This window comes from Ischnura elegans, chromosome 10, assembly GCF_921293095.1.
Source record: "Ischnura elegans chromosome 10, ioIscEleg1.1, whole genome shotgun sequence".
Classification (NCBI taxonomy): Eukaryota; Metazoa; Arthropoda; class Insecta; order Odonata; family Coenagrionidae; genus Ischnura; species Ischnura elegans.
Genome location: NC_060255.1, coordinates 99187637 through 99205582, shown reverse-complemented (window position 1 = coordinate 99205582; position 17946 = coordinate 99187637). Strand labels below are relative to the sequence as shown.

The 17946-nt window shown below is 40.8% G+C and overlaps 1 long non-coding RNA gene across 1 annotated transcript in view; it reads left to right on the top strand.

Moving 5' to 3' along the window:
- The first annotated feature begins 627 nt into the window (after positions 1-627).
- The window catches only part of LOC124167003, an 82724-nt gene continuing 65405 nt past the window's right edge, over positions 628-17946 (top strand). Inside the window, exon 1 of the long non-coding RNA XR_006866558.1 lies at positions 628-837. This is a non-coding gene — a long non-coding RNA (uncharacterized LOC124167003). The remainder of the gene's footprint in view (positions 838-17946) is intronic.

Sequence of the window (17946 nt, the reverse complement as noted above, 5' to 3'; positions counted from 1 at the left end):
TCGATTACTCTGCGCGAATAGTTCGAGAAGTAGGGAACGAATCGACGAAAGGATAAATAGGTGTCTTGTTATTTATCGAAATGTGTCGCAGGATACAAATAATAATTGAGTAACAAGCCCATTCGGAAACGTTACGCGGGTGTGTGAGCAGCGTGTTCGAGCGTCAATTTCATCCCCCCACCCCTCTGAAATTCTCCTACCCCCCACCCCAATCCGCCCCCCCTCACCCCCCCCCCCCACAAATGCCTCCACTGCTCACAGAGGTACTCCATACATACATACACTAACGCACTCGCCGTAGTCAAGAGAAAAGACGAACTCCCCCAAACCACCCCCTGCCCCCTCCCCCTCTGCTCACACGCCGTCCACTCTCTCCCCATTGGCCGCCGCCGGGAGACCACGTGACCTCCGCGCAGCCTCCCTCCCCCCGCGGCCCCCAAGTCGCCGCCTCCGCTGCCTGCCCCCACCCCCGTCAGCCGCCTCCTCTTCTCACTGCTGTAGCACTACGGCGGGAGGCGGCGGCTCTGTCTGTGGTGGAGGCAGCCTCCATTTTTAAAAAGCCAACACACACATACACCCCCTCCCCTCCCCTCAGCCCCTCCGCCCCCCCCCCTCCGACTCCCCCCCTCTCCCTCCCTCCTTTCTCCTCTCGCCATTAGACGTCGCAGTGTGTTTGAAAAGTTGGGGATTCCGCTGGATCAATCGTGGTCTTATTTAATACGGTTTGAGACGGTCTAAGCTGCTCCGTAACAGGCTTAAGGCTTGTTTTATCTGGAAAACCCCCACTCTACCACCTCCTGCATTCGGTAACAGATTTTGCCCCGCGCACAGCTTTGGGTGAGTTTATTGTGTTTTATCTCCTTTAAATGTTCAAACACAGACGTTTAAGAAGATTAGTCGGTCGCGGAGAGAGAGTGAGAGAGAGAGGGTGAGCCCAGAGAGATCTAGATAGAGAGAGAGAGAGGAGGGAAAGATGGATATAGAGGAGAGAGAAACACACACTCTCTCTCTCTCTCTCTTTCTATTCGCATATCACTCTGCTCCCGACGTGAGCACGACCCAATCACTCACTCACTCACTCACTCTGCTCACTCTCTGTCCACTTTCCGTCCGCGTGGCTCTCCATTCCATTCGCTCGTTCACTGGCTCACACTGAGTGTGTACACCACCGCTCGACTCCGACGACTGCAAAATCCTTCGCGGGCCCATCCCCCTTCGCTCCCCGGCGCTCCAACCGCCTCCACGCCCGCATATCCACGCGCGCCCACTAACACTCATCGTGGGACCACTCTTCTCCTTTGTCTCTATATCAACAACGCCTTTGAGGATTAACGTGGCTGGCAGCAGCTCTCAGTGGACTCAGCGGCTGACCACGCGGTCGTCTGAAGGCGGCCACAGTTCGACGCGTCAAGTGGGCTTTGTTTCCCGCTGTGAAGAGATTTCCGTGTTCCATTCGACAGCGACGGTGTACGAATAAGTCGGGCGTGTGTGGATGTTCCGAGCGAGAAATGTGTGAGCCAAGGTGAGCGAGTGTTCGAGAGCGGGAAGTGCGGAAGGCGATCGCTTTTTGTTTCCTCGTGTGTTGTTGTTACGTTCACTTGTGCTCGACCCGCGCTGAGTTCGCGGGCAACCACATTGTTGTCGGCGGCCACGTGGTGTAAGGCTTGTTTGCTCTCTCTGTTTGTATTTTGGTGACACGTAAGCGAGACGCCTTGGAGTCTTCTTCCCCGTGGAGCACCTACCCTGGCCCCCGCCTCCACTTACCAGGGGGAGAACTGAGGTTTTCAGGGGCCCGGCACGCGAGGCTTCTCCCCCGGCCTAGGAGGGCGCAGTCCCCCGGTGTTTTGTCTCCTCTCTGACGGTCTGTTTGGATGTAAACCTTATTCCCTTCACTGTCGACTCGGCTCATGCTGTCATTAACCCATTTGCGCGACACATGAACAGAAGACGATCGCCGGGAGGTGTGTTCTCCTTGCAAGGCCCGCGCTTAGTAAACCGAACAGGGAGATACGGAAACTGAATCGAAAAAAATATTTCGATGTATTTTTCCTCGTTTTGTAGGTGTTTCATCACAAAAATTTCGCCGGTTTGGCATGAAGCTTTGACAGTGGAGTGCATCCTGAAGACAAAGAAGATATTCACGCCATCGTTGGACGGATAACATCCGTGAAAGTTGTTCAGATGGTTGTTTATTCTCGCTTGCTGAATCTACGAGGACCAATATCTCAACTACACGGATTCTAATTGGGATTAGTGAGACATTGAACACGCTTTGCGGAGATTTTGCCGCCTTCGAGAGTGTTGGCATATTTGGACCTCCTAGCGCGCGGGCTCTTTCCAAGAGGACCATCCGTGAGTTGAAGTGAGTGTCAAGAGAGAAGCAGAGGGAATCAGCGCATCTGTATTTCTCCGAGTGCGTCTCTTTGTGTCGCAGTTGATTTCTCTAAGGGGCCAGGTTTCCGCGCAGGAAGAAAGAGCTAAGAGCACTGTATAGCGGTGTCATGTTCTCCTGTTTGTGGTTTCCTCTCCTTCCTCGAAAGACACTTCTCCGCGCGCCAGTATAGACATGAGTGTCGACTTAATGTGAGTAAACGAGTTTTTGGTGGGATAATACTGACGAATCGTTTAGTTTTAAGCTTGTTAAATACTCACCAACCAAAGGGTAGGAATAATTTACCTGAGCTGCTTATGAATAGGACCGAAATAAGGAAAACTAAACGCCAGTCGAAGCAAGAAGGAAAAATATCTTCAAAACAGGTTTTTGCAAAGAATCGCGTTTCTTTTGGACAAATGGATAATATTTACTGCCGAAATAAAAGTTATGTGAAAAGTTAAGTTTTGAAAATGCCCGCCAAGGAGTAGTGGATGGCAGTATTGAATCAAAAGCTATCCTTTCACACGTTGGTGAAGTAATATTACCTCAACAAGGGTTAATATGAGTGTTCCAATGGCGATATTTTGTCGAACCGTGAGACAGGTGACAAGCTAAGGCTTGCTTGGTTCTCAGATTATTGTAAACTGACCAAAATGTACATTCTGTCATTTGATGCAAACAGCAATGTAGTTATTATCGTAGCCACAAACTATCGAAATTCATCGTCATATCCTTTCTGTAATTGCATCTCTGAATTATGATTTACGTCTTTAGGTCTGTAAAAAAATTTAAAAATTTACTTGTTAAAATTACTTTGGCAAGGCTGAATTGCGAATTTTATTGCTAACAGGAAGGCGGTCTTAGGTGACAATCTTTGTGATTATTTTTCCTAGCTTCACTTAGTGTTTAAGGCCTTGCAAGGGCCATAGAACTGTTACATACATCAAACACGTGACCGTATGTCTTCTTATTTTTAACTTGGTGATGTACAGAGTTGAAAATTGGTCTGAAGAGAAACGCACGGTTAATAATATCATTTAGTATTTTTTATTAAGTTCATTCAATGTAAACTCATTTAGACCCTCGCAAAAACTCTTCATTATGATGAACTCCAGCATTCAGGACGCCTCAGTTATCACGCCCTCTATATCTCCACGGTTGATTGCCGATCGAATTAGTCACTGGCAGTAGATTTTCCTGGCTGTGAAGTAGTTTTAGTCCTTTAACTCCTTCCGTTCAAGGTATTTGGATGTTAGATCTTTGGATGCCGGCGTGTGCCTTGCTCTAGTTTTGTTTAAACAAACGTATCTTCACACTGTACGTACATGAGTGCTGTAAGGAGTGTCGAAGCAGTATTGCTGACACAGTAAAAGAATGGCGCATGTTTTAAGTACCATGGCTACGTTTGTCCGAGAAGATTACCTTCGACTATTGTATCTCCGTGTTCGCGCCCATTCTTGCGTTTGCATGGATCGATATATCGATTGACCACCTGGTTGCGAATGAGTTTTCCCTTCTCCTGCTTCCCCTCTTACGGAATGCACATTCGATGCGAACTGTTATGCAATTATCGACATTATGTGAACCAAACTGTCGTCATACATCGTGATTAAAGCAATGTTTTTTTCAAATGTAACATCCAAGGATACAATTCCAATCGTCAGGTCTAAACATCCATGCAAATTAGCACGAAAAAAAACGAAATAAGACGGGAATAAAAAGATTTTATTCATTTAAACTATTAGATTACGCTAAAAACAATATAAAGTCGCATGAATATTATGGGGAAATTTATAAAAATGAAGAGATGGCAGTGGAATTATGAAATGAGGTAACTATAGTTTTATTTCTGTCAAAATAAATATAGCATTTTTGTTTTATTTCTCCATTCATTGATAGGCAAATAATATTAAAACTTTTACGTGGGACTAATTTATTACATAGGTAGTCGCCGGGGAGTAATTTAATATCTTTGATAATTCTGTTCTTCTTGAAGTTTTTTTTTCTAGTACAAGCTCGCTTTCTGACTGTTAGAACGTATTCTTTTAATTTCTTTGATAACCCTACATTATAGTGTATTTTTATGCAACTCTCCTCATATATACTTTTATCTGTTTGTTTAAATGTGTGGCTGATGTTCATTTCATGAAGAACACATTGTTGAAATAGAAACGTTCCATGAGCTGATGGAGTAGCTGAGTATTATCATGTAGTAATAATATACTTGCTCTATGATATTATATAGAATTTACGAGGAAAATATTTAGATATTGGAGAATATTTTACGTTTCGTAAAGAGTAAAAGTTCGTACTTGCCCTAGTGGGGAGTGATTTCAAAGAAAAAGTCTGTTCCTAAGTAATGTCTGCGTGAATATAGGATTTGTATGTAATGTATCATTACGTAACATTTTGGTAAAAATTCATTTATTTTCTAATTAACCCATGTTAGCATTGTATAGACCTATGATACTGGATAAATCAATTTTGATATGCCATTGATGCGGTATTGGAAGAAAAACGTGTTCGACAAAGATAAATTCCATTCCCGCAACAGGTTTGAGAATACACTGCCAAATTTTTTCCAACCAACGCCGCTTTTTTGGGAGTTTCTGTTTGACTTGCTCCTGCTTCTTGTGGATAATATATCTCTTTAGATACCAGAACACTGTTTTTAATTGACTGTATGGCTGACAAAAACTGGTGGTTGAAGTTGGTAATCCTCCAGAATGTTTTTTAAAGATCTGAAAAAGTTCGTGGCTAAAGATGTTTGAATTATTTTTAGGCATTATTGGAAAATTGGTTCCAGTATTGCGATGTTAGAATATTTAATTTATGCTAAGCATATTCTTTTTGTGAGAACCAACCAACCTTATTTCAAGGGACGTGATTGTATTCATTAAACATATTCTGTATCGTTCTCACTCGTTTCTACGCATGTAAATTACTTGTAACAATAATTTTTATATTTTATATTCAAAATGTATTTTAAAGTTCATAAATCACATTTACTTCAGTTTTTTGTGTGATTACCAAGGAAATTTGCTATGAACACTGCAATATTGAAATTTTTATTTATTTGAAAACGGCTATTTACTTGGGGACCTATACTGTTCATGGGAAATTTCGTTACTTCATAATAATTCTATTGAACTCAATTTTTTCTTAAAAAATCAAAGAATGCATAACTGGCTATCTTTATCATTATTCATTGCTACAGTGATTGGTGTTGAAAACCCCAAAGTGATCTTAAACGAGCATTGGTTTATTCACGGCTTTTCTGGTTTGCTAACTAGCTGTGGCGCCGACTCCATGGGGCCTGAGGGGGCCCGAGCCCCCCCCCCCAAAAATTCGTTACAGATGCGAGGAAAAAATGTGTCAGGCCTGTCGATTTTCCCCGGAGTGTCCAGATATCGAGGTTCGAGTGATCAGGGTTCTAATATTGATCATAAGACTCTTCTAAAATGCTTAAAAAACTTAAAAACTCACTACTTATAAAATTTACTGGGGCAAGGTCCCCGGTTTGAGCCCCCACAATATTTTTTTTAACTCGGCACCCCTGCTAACTAGTCAGATTTTAGATCCCGTGGCTATTTCCTTCGTGGCACCCCAAGTAAACGACTTAAAGTAATCCTCTTTTCATTAGCTCTAAAACTTTTACAGTGGTAATCGAGGATGATTAGGGTTTGAACTTTGGTCATCATTTTCTAGGCATTTATCATCCGTAAATTCTCTTTGCGCCGTGGCGAATCAAAAGCAATAAATCTAGTTGTTGCTTTCATAAGCTTCCTCAACCTCGTGACTTGGCGCTGTAACTATGCCAATAATTCAGTCTCAATTACACATTATCCCTTAAATGGTATGGCATGGAAAGCAAATGGAATGAATCACGTGCTCATATTCTAAATTTTTCAGTTGAGTATGAAACGCCTTTGGTAGTAATCGCCTTCATTTAAGGAGGATAATGCTCCTTCGAAAGTTTTCATGTATTTCTTTAGCTTACGGATTTATCATTGAAGGAGAAATAAGAATTGTGGAACTCTCTATGATTAAATTTTTAAAACTCCCTGTTTTTCTTCTCTGGATTCTCAAATAATTCCTAATGTATTTCGACCCATGATCAATATTTTTCCTTGGCCTGAAATGTTCACTTTCTACATTGCATTCCCCCCTCTGTCAATAATCTGTGTAAATTGATTAATTTCGATTTATCCGTCTAATTCCAATGTTTTTTTAGCGTAATTCGAATACATCAGAGTGGTTTCTCGGTAATCAGATTTCATTCACCCACTTATTCCGAATGGTGTATATATCATGAAATTTATTGCAAAAAATTTGCATGTGATCAATGTCTATGCATGTTTAGGTAAGTCGTTAGTAGGCAATCGACATTTATCTGAGTAATAAATAACTGGCCGGTTACTTGGTTGATGCGTGATTTTGCAATTTTTTCTCCATTTAGTACCACTAATTTTTTTTATTTTTTTTCGCACGCAATAGTAATACATCGATATTAATTAAAGGTGAAAAATTTGCACCATTTTTTTTTTTTCAATTTGGAGTGATGGCATATGTAAATTTGATGTTTAAATTTCCTAGGCACATGATTGAAAATCTGTGCTGTGCTATTTCCTGTGATACCGTGAGCATTACCCATCATTTTTTTTCCTGGCGATAGAAAGATTGCAAAGGATTATTAGATAATCAACAGCATTGTGGATTATTAAAGGATTCTACCGATTATGATAGGTTTGCATGGAGTATCTAAGACATATTCTCACTATCTCCATGCACTTTGCTCTTCAATTCAGAATTAAGCCTACTTTCTTTTATTGCATAAAATAATTATAAATCTCATTCATTCCCTTCCTCTCCCTCGTTTACCCAACATAATATCTTCTAACACTTTAAAACATTCCGCCAAGTACTCCCTCTATCCATACCTTATGTCTCCTGCATATCTCACCTACAAGCTGCCTCTCCTCACCCACCATGTACAACACTTCGTCGTTCCTCCTCCTCTCCGTCCACTTCACCTTCTCCATTCATCTACCCACCCATATCTCGGAGACCTCCAAACTTTCAACGTCATATTTCCGAAGTGTCCATATTTCCGCACCTTAGGGAGCTACTACACTCCAGATCAAACTCTTCAATAACCTTATCTTTAAACTCTTACATAGCGATCCTCTAATGAGCTCCTTCCTGTTTATGAGCAAAATTCCTTTGCTAATGCATTTTCTTCCTGATGTCCTCACTATTGTATTAGGTTTTCATCTAATGTGTTGACCAATTAGTTGAATTGCTCTACCTGCTAAAGTTTTTGCCCACCCGAATAAAAAGAATTAGATAGCAGTACAAAAAGTTATAGATAAATATGATTTGTTACGAATGCAATAAGAAAAAGTCACAACAAAAGTTTTCCAAAAACAACGTATAATATTTGTGGATTCACAATGAATTTTCCGTGCAGGTTTTCTTGTATTTCAAAAATTGGTTTGATGAAAATATCGGTGTATAGCTATAGCATAGTATATAGGCATAGACGTGTCTTCAGGTGGCCCATTGCACTTGTATGCTATGTCCAAGAGATACCGATGGCTAATAATCCGTAAATAATCGAGTATAAAATTTCGACATTAATTCTAAAAACTCCAGTAAAGATGCTAGCAAGAGCTGCAACTTCTGCATCGTAAGTGGTAAGTTCTCATGCTCTCAATGCCTCAATAGCCACAGAAGTGAAGGCTTCTGACACAAATGATGACTTCATAACATTAAAATCTCGGGTTGTCCATCCCTAGCAACCGAGATAAGGGGAAGTATTATAACATGATGAACCATCAGACCCGAATACTAGAAGCAAGGAGGAAAGTATCGGTCTATTACAGAATTGAGTTGAAATTGGAAAGGGCTTGTGTTGCTTCTTGAACTCATCATCGTTAGTCAAGAATCCGGAGATTACTTTGACGCTGCTGACCACTCCATTGTGCTGCCTTCTAACCTTTTCATTTTTTTAAAATTTCTTCTCTTGTGCAAAGGTATTTAATAACTCATATGACTATGTAACTCATTCTGGGCAGTAATTTGTTGATTCTCCCCCTCCACTTTCCCTACGTGGATTCAAAGATTGTCTACATCAGGCCACCTTGCCTCACGGTGCGGATAATTAATTTCTAAGAAGACTTTCCATTTCTTCCACATTTCTGATGTACTTCCTCACCAATCACTCCGTGGATCCATCAAAAAAATGAAAAAAATCTATCGAAAACCATAAAAAATTGTACCACTAAAATTCACGAGTTTTGGGCCGTTCCCGGCTTCCGATGTCGGCTGGATTTAGTCTTCTTAGTTTTAGAGTGCTTTTTCACGCGCTCACTAGAAGCCTGTCTTTCTAATTCTCCTTCACTAACACTGGAAAGGTTACACTGGTCCCTTACACACTTGTATCGTCAAAAATTGTCCCGCGTACGCACTTTGCGTACAATCATCGCCGCTTATCATACTTACTCACCGGCAGCAGGACCATCAACCCGGTCAGTTTTGAGGATCGTTGTCGTCGACTCCGCGGATCCATTTTAACTTCATCATTCTTCGGTATCATTAGAATGCGAATGCCTCCACTCTTGACTTCTCTGCTGCTGTCGACGTTCAAGACTCGCTAACATGCAGGAAAATTCTTTTATATTTAAATAAATTATGAAAAAAGCCATATTTCTGGAACGACAGGCTTAATTTATAGGAGGGAGCGCACTTCAGTAACCCGCGACAAAAAATTCCCAACAGGCCTATGGCAGGAAGGGCAAGTCAATGTATGAGTGGAAAAAAATAGCATAGGCATAGTTTTCTTTATCACAGAGAAATTTATTGTACTACATTACATTTCGCTTACTGTTGAAATTCATTGCAAAATTATTGTATTAATCTGAATATTTTAAATTTCAATATATTGTATTAAAATGTTTTCTAGTTTAATGTTGTACGTTAATAAGTTTTTATGATTGAGACCAATTTTGAATCCGCTTATTTAGTGCTATTAAAGCTACCAGATGACCGGATTGATTCGATGGGCGACTGTTGAACGTTTGGGCTGTGGAGGTATCGATTTTTCGCATGCTTAGACAAGAATATTTCTTTAGCCATGAGTCTGTAGGGTAGGGAGTCTATTCTGCCCCACTATGTACTGTCAAGTTTCCACGATTATACAATTTATTACGATCTAGTTTTCAATGTTACCTTGAAGATGATCTGGCAACATTGAAATGTCAGTTGCAAAACATCTTTTTCAACATGTTAGGTTAAAGTTTCTTTTTTTCACGCAAACAGCATTTAACACCTCCAACTCATACATGTGCCCCAAAAAATTCATAGTTTTCGTTAACTAGTTTCGGTTGAGGCGAATCACTGGGCTAACTAAGTTGGTAATAAAAAACACGCCTGGGGCTCGGTCATGAAATCGTGAGTGGCAAAAGCATCATTTCCAGATGATCAAGGACGTATCAGAAACTTTCACCCGGCTGAAAAACTGAGTAAACCTTATTCAGTCCCTTTTCTGGGAAATCATCAGATTTCTATTCTCATCCGTTCAGTGGCGCCGACTCCATGGTGCCTGAGGGGGCCTGAGCCCCCTCAAAAATTGGTTATGGGTGTGACGAAAAAATGTGCCAGACTTGTCGATTTTCCCCGGAGTGTCCAAATATCGAGATTCGAGTTATCAGGGTTCTAATGCTGATCATATGACTCTTCTAAAATGCTTAAAAAACTAAAAATTCACTACTTATAAAATTTGCCGGGGCAAGATCCCCGGTTTGGGCCCCCACAATATTTTTTGTAAGTCGGCACCCCTGCATCCGTTAATAGTTTTAAGTGAAATGTTATTTGACACTGCATGCTACTTACAAACATTCTGTGTCTTAGAAATGTGCTCTAAATAAAATAAATAATTCAAATGAAATAAAACTTCGTTATTAATTGCTTAAATTACCCTCGTCGCATATCAACCAGAGAGTAATATGTGAATCCGGATTCATCCTTAATTTCTCTTAGAGAAGGCACACCGGGTCTGGATTTGAAGTTAATTATCGGATTGGAAATGAAATCATTTATGGTTCGGAGTTTGTGGGCGTTACTGACATCTGATATTTTGATTACTTCACTGATATGGAAAAGCACATGGATGGATTTATTCTGATAGAATTCTAATTTTTTCGTATTTTTCTCTTGTCGGCGTAAATTTCACGGAACTACGACAGTGGCCAATATTTATACTTGAATCGCAGTTTTCATATTTGTCGATATACTTTTTCCCCCGAAGTACTGGCTGTTTCTGAAGGCTCAGGCTTCATACCACGCTCTTCTTTGGCAGACAATTCTCCACAGTGTCCTGCATCATTTCACCCTTGTGAAATATTTATGTAAATGTGCATTGATGGACACACCTGCTTTAACGTCCCTTAATAATGTATTCCATCGCCCGATTGATTTCTCGCCGGATCATTTTTTCTGCGCTGTCCTTGGTGCGTTCGTAAATGGGACGGCGTGCGCGCGTGGTCCTGAGGAAGGATGTTTGTGTGCGATTCAAAGGGAGCGTGGTGGAGTACAGTCATTGGGGGTGGGATTATGGGGGTGCAAGGGGTGGAGGGCTAGGGATTTTAGGGGGAGGAGGATTAGGGGAAGGGTGGGATGCGAAGATTATACACCCCCCCAATACCCCATCCCTCCGTTCGTAATCACCCCATCCGCTCACGCATTTCATATCACCGGGAAGCGGAAAAGCAGTGCACGGCGGAAGAACAGTCGCATGTCCTCCGCTTGCAGGTCACCGTGACAGAGTCACTGTGCACACAGACTCACGAAGGCCACGCGCTTCGAAATGGTATCACTGAGAAAACGCTGGCTCGAACGGAGAGACATTGTAATGGTCTCTTTGGTTCACCAATCTTCTATATTATTTCTACTGTATAGATACCTTTTTCTCAACTTAAACGCAACCAAACTCTACAATTGAGGTACCAAAATGGACAGAATTTATCAGAAAACATGCGACGGCATATCTTACTTCCTAAATATTGCTATTGTTTCCTAAAATTGGTTTTTAAATAATAAAAAAAAAACAAAAAAAACGGTAAATATTCCTGATGTTAACGGCGCACAAACTGATACATTTGTTCATTTGCAACAATATCTCGCATTCTTTAAATAACTTTTATCAAAATGTGGCTGATTCCACATTCAAGTCTCCTGTTGATACGTAAGTATGAGTCATCATGTGCGTTTAACAGAGGATAGTGTAATTACTTCCAATGTTGTGTTCAAAGAGGTCCTCTGACCTAATTTGTACATGAAAATTCCAATTAAATTTGTACATAAGACCCTGCCTTTTTTTCTACATTTTAAAATTAGAAACGCGCATATTCCTATGTGGACCTCCATTGAAAAGTGCGGGTGAAGCCCGCTGGGAGCGGGCGCAGCATTATTGTATTATAACGTCGGTTGCGACGGAGTTTGAATAGAAGTATAGCAGTACATACCAGGGATGGCAAGTGAAAATAAACGAAAATGTTTCGTTTCGACGCGGAGCGAAACGAAAATACGAGGCATGGGTTTAGTTTCGTTCCCGCACGAAATTAAAGTCACCTAAGAGTTTAGTCTCGACCCGGAACGAAACTTTACTCCCTGGAACTAAACTAAATTATTCGAAACTCCTTTGCTTATTTTTGAGTTTCGATCCCAGAAGTTGAGTGGAGGGGGATAAGAGGGAATAGTTTCGACCCATTACATTCCGAATAGAGGTTAAAACATCGACCTTAAAAATCCAATGCCCAGTGTCCGTTCACCTCAATGACGTTAATTCCTCTAGAAAATTAAGCAGTGGCAATTCTCGTATTTTTTTTCATTTGAATTTCTGAGGGAATGGCTGAATAAAGAAGATTTTATTTTCGGTATAACGTATATTTTCCACCCAACTACCTAATCATTACGGTTATTGAATTGCGATTACGCTTGTAACACAAGAACAAGGTTGGACATGAAGTAAATCAAGATAAAACAAAGTACGCGCGAGCTTCAAGAACCAGAAGAGCAGAATGCAAATGACAACATTGGCTCGAAAATGGAAACTGCTGACATCCTTAAGCATGATATTAATTTTCTGCCCAGGGCCACGATTTCATCTGTTATGGTGACTCCTAATTCCTAGTGCTTCTCTCCCTAATCTCGTTTGCTAATGTTTCCCCCTGGTTAGCATTTCGGCGTGGCTGACGTCAATTCCGTGGTCTCAGGCGATGCCCTCCCTCGTGGATTGGATGACTGAGTCCTCGGGTTTTGCGAGTGGACTCGCCGATTCGTCAGATTTACATAAAGTCTCAATCAAACGTACCTTGACCTTGCTCTATTACGAGAATTCTATCGAGTAAAGGATTTCCGGAACATAACTGAGAATCGCTCTTGAATGTTTCGCGTGGTACTTAGAGGTTTGTTTGCACATAACTACGGGATTTTTTTCCGTCTAAAATTTTGTTCACATCAGTTGTAAGGATCAGGAAAAGGAGGGGGTTAGCAAACAGGCAGGTAGTTGGTTTTTATTTTTGGGGTGCGTCGACAGCAAAGATCATTTTGCACTACAATCGTCCTTATGTAAAACAAATTTCAAGAGTTTAATGACTTGACTTGACTTTTGTTCTATTTTACCTGGTTCGAGTGAGGCCACAATCCGGCCCCTCTTCCCCCGAGCCAGGGCTCTTTTACATAGGTATTTAAGTTCATTCTTACAGTACAAAATATGGTATCGGTATGCATTACTTTCTCCTTTTAGTACATTTGGTTCAGCTTCGTGGACATTCAATGGTCATTGGATGTCGGGCTAGTCAAGTCTTTTCTTTGCTTCATTCGAGTTCATCTCAGGAAATCCAGTATATACGATATGTACATAAAAATTTTTTAAAAAATAAATAATTAATTGAAGCAATATAAAAAACAAATGTCTTGAATATACATAAAAGTATAGACAGCATTCTCACCAATCATTGAAGGACATGAACAAAAAACAGATACTTAAAAGATGGAATAAAAACGTTAAAACATTATAACATTCTGGTAATCAGAATGAAAATTTAAAAGAAGTCAAAAAAGGACATTTTGATATGAATTGATTCTAACAATATAAATATTTGTTACAAAAAATAACATAATTAAGGATATGTTGTCATAAAATAAAAACTCAGGTACATAACACTGGTTTGAAATGCAATAAAAATGTAAAAATGTAAACGTAATGATTGACACATTATGAAGGGCATTAATATTTAAAATAAAAAATTGTATGCATCTGTTTAAATCACTTTACAGTTTGTTAAGAACGTTGATATCCTTCAAAAAGGCAATTTCTCGTGACAAACCCTGCGAAGAATCACCGAGGATATGATTTAGGGCACCGCTCATTTCGTGCTAGTCTCAAGGGGATCGATATTTATTACACTCCGTCAGGATGTGTTTTAACACTCAAATGTGAATCGCATTCTTCACACCAAGGTGGGTTCTCCTCTTCTATGAAGAGGTATGAGTGTGTGAGGGCAGTGTGGCCTATCCTCAGGCGTGTGATTACGACTTACTCTCTCCGGTTACTCCTGACGGAAGAGGGCCATGATGACACTATCGCTTTTATAGCTCGCAGCTTATTGCTATTAGTCTCATCCCACGAATTAGTTAGCAAACACCATCTTCGGTAAACGCAAGCATCGATCATCAGTGGCGTAACTATGGGGGGATGAGGGGATGGATCCCCCCCCAAATCTTCAGAGAATAAAAAAAGATTTAAAACTATTTTCTTGTTTTGACTTATAATAACTGAATCTCCTTAAAGTTAAATTTTTAGCGCTAAAATGTTGTAAAATGCATTTCCAGGTTTCGTTTTTCAAACATTTTCCCGTTCTCCGCCTGCGGGGGTGGGCGTCGCCACCCCAGGCCATCCTATCCCACCCCCACCCCCAAAGTATATTACTAGTTACGCCACTGCCTATCATGTGTATCTAGTGACATAGGAAAATTACTCATCAATGAGCGCGGGAGTGTAAATGATATGTTTTATCTATTTATTTACATTTATTCCATAGCACCGACAACAGCGATATTTGGCCTTTAAATCGGTGTTTTCATTAAATCTAATTTGCAAACGTGCATGACCACTCACATAGGCGGATTTAGGAGGGTGGGACAGGGGTACGTGCCCCCTACTGACGCTTAAAAATTAGTCAAAATTTTTAATGCTCTTATCATTACGTTCGCTTTGTTTTTTGTGTATTGAGGAGCCTCGATGATTTAAATTCATGTTACTAGCTTTCATGTTAAAATACAGAGAATATTTCGTTCAATAATTGTTGTATCTTGTTTTTAATCTCAAATATGAGGAAATCGTTTGGCTGTCAGACCCTTGTGCCCCCCAAGAAAAAATCCTGGATCCGCCCCTGACCATCCATGGCATTGGATGGGAGAAAACCTACTCAGGAGTTACTTGAACCCACGACCATCAGGTAGTTTTAATTCAATTCAAAAATGGTTTATTTCCAATGCTACCAGTGTACATGGATATTTACTTAGCATTGGTAGTTTTTAGACATATTTACAACCCATGATTGAACCCTGATATATTCTATATTGAACCATTCCATATTGAACCCTGTTATAGGACAATTTTCCTCTTCAGGGCCTTGTCATAGGTATTTTAAGTTGACAGATGTTTGTGTGCTTGTAGCAGCAATTGTAATACATATTTATCTGGAACTCTTTTCCTCCGGGATGGCTATTGGTCTGATATTCGTCCGAGACGTGAGGGAAACCGGCAAAACCCCACGCAGACCGCCGTGTAAAGGATGCTGATGGACTTGTTGTTGCAGAAGAAGTCAAGTGGTGTCTGGAAGGCGTTGTCCTGTTGTCCTTTGCGTGGCCGGTGTGGATTGCTGTAATTTTACAGATTGGAATCTATATACAATATAATACAATAGATCTCTGCATTTATTCTGGGTTTCCTTCCGCGTCAGCTTGCTTGTAGACAACATTTTCGCTGGCTATCCTGCCAGCGTCTTCAGGTCGAAGGTGTCGGCTGTCGGTTTCTGCCTCGCTTGTATACCGTTGGCTGGATGAGAGCTGCACTGTGATTGGCTGTCTGACTGGGCGCTTCTCTCTGATTGGCTCTCTCCTGGTTGACTCTTTTCCAGGAGCTGTGAAGGAAGTATCCATCTTCTCTATTGAAATTCAATGGTGTTTTTTGAATTTCTATTGCTTCCCTGATTTGTCTTGGGAAGTATCGGCACTCCTTAACTAAAAGTTACTTTTCCTCAAATTTGATGTCGTGGCCAGGTTCCGAACAGCCGACACCTTCGACCCGAAGACGCTGGCAGAATAGCCAGCGAAACTGTTGTCCACAAACAAGCTGACGCGGAAGGAAACCCTGAAGAAATGGAAAGATCAAACCATCGCCGCGGAAACCAACGTTCTAATAATACAATTGAGTTAGCACCAATAGTTTGGCCGGCTGGAACTTTATCACGCCACCACCGAGGCCGGCGACGTATTAAAATGAAATTCAAATGTTTTTCACTCTCCTCACCTATTCAACGTCACTAAGATTCCCTTGAACGGTCTTTTTCGACACCCAAATCCACAGTAATAGGTCACGGGACATAGGGCACCAAGTTACAAGTCACGTGAGGCAATGCTCATGTTATAATTGAGGTAAAGCCTGAATCACACGATCACTTTTTTCGTCGCGAAAGTGATCACTATCGCGATCACTTTTCCCGTCGCGAAAAGCAATCGCTCTAGTGATCATTTTTCTGAATCACACGGTCACTCCCGCCGTCGGCTTTCGCATCATTTCCGATATCACAGCTCGTTGCCATGGGACCCACATCACGAAATTACATATCGTGTTTGTTTATCTATGTCGTTCCCACGATTGTCAAACGCTGCGCTGCAATCACACCATACGGTCATGCGTTCCGATTGGCTGATATGGGGTTTTAGGGACGATTTTAGCGACGGAAAAAGCGACCGGACGAGTGATGAAAAATAGTGATGGGAATCCTCATCGCGATCGCGAAAAACAATTGCCGGCGACGATCATTTTGCGTGTGATCACTCTAGTGATCCCGATAGTGATCACTTTCGCGACGAAAAAAAATTATCGTGTGATTCAGGCTTAAGACGTTCGAGGCAAGTTGGGACCAAGGTAGCCGCCTTCTGCTTTCATCCATTCTATAAGGTTAATGCGACGCCACTCAGTACCTTGGTAATCGGCCAGAGTGAATTCGCGCTACCGTAGTGATCCAGTGCCGGATTTTGGACGGAACTTTAAAAAATTCCATTATGCTGAAAATAACTTTGCGCTAAACTTTTTTCGTAAGTCAGGGTTACTTAATAACGCAAATAGGAAGTCCGTCTCTTCCTCATTGAAGCTTCCTACCCCATCCATTTTCGCTCTCAATGTCTCGGAATCACGACTATCACAGTATATGGTCCTCTGGTCGGCCGTGTTTTCAACCACCGTGCATTAAAATGGGTTCACAAAAGTCACCACTTACGTCGCTGACTGACAGACCGATCCGAATTTCAAAGGGAAATGACCTATAATTGCGGCAGTTGAACGAAATCATTATTTTTTATGCCAGGTAACTTTTATGATGGGTAATTTTGCACGATATTTCACGATATCAGGGAATAAGTATGTTAAGGAAACGGTATAATTGGGTTTTAAAGAGAGAAGAAGTTATATCATAAAGTATTTTCTTCTAAGTACTTGCTTTCTTGACAAAATGTACTAAACTTATGAATGCAATAAGGTCAAGAGAGTTTGGTACCTATAGGAATAATCAACACGTCTGCTACTGAAAAATGGCAATCAATTTACAAAACTTCTTTTAAGATATTATTAAAAGCAACAATGTTGTCGTCTGCTACTTTTTGAATTTGAATTTCTTTAATACAAATATAAATATCGCGGAAAGTGCGAACTCTATAAAATGCAACATACCACTGTTCATGCGAAAAAAACGAGTCCTGGCCACCACAATCCGGCTCTCTGAAGAGCCTGACACTGTGCTTTATTAATTGTCATTGCATAGGCCACTTTGATTGGGAATTGTTTTTTTTTTGTCATTCGGAAAGGCATGGACGGTTTTTTTTTTAAGTTTCGGATAAAGAAAAATGTGTAGAGTCGGTGTGCCTCGAGCGAGGAATCGACATGGAAAAATCGAAAATTTTAAGTCAAATTAATGGCTAAATAGTGCAACTGGAGATTGAGGTTGTATTTTTCGTCAGAAGCCGTTGATTCAAGGTTTAAAATGATACCTCATTATCATCTTTGGTGCAGTATGAACGCAGCCATTACGGAATGACAGAAGAAGACCTTTCAGTAATAATATATATGTTTGTGATCTATCAAATTCACGACAACTACATGATGTTACTCGGAATCATAAATTCTACATCGCAAAGATTGAGAAAAATGGATAGCTCTCCAATTATCACCGCACGGCGAACATTTCTGGAAACCTACTAAAAATTGCCCAAAGTTACGTCAAAAA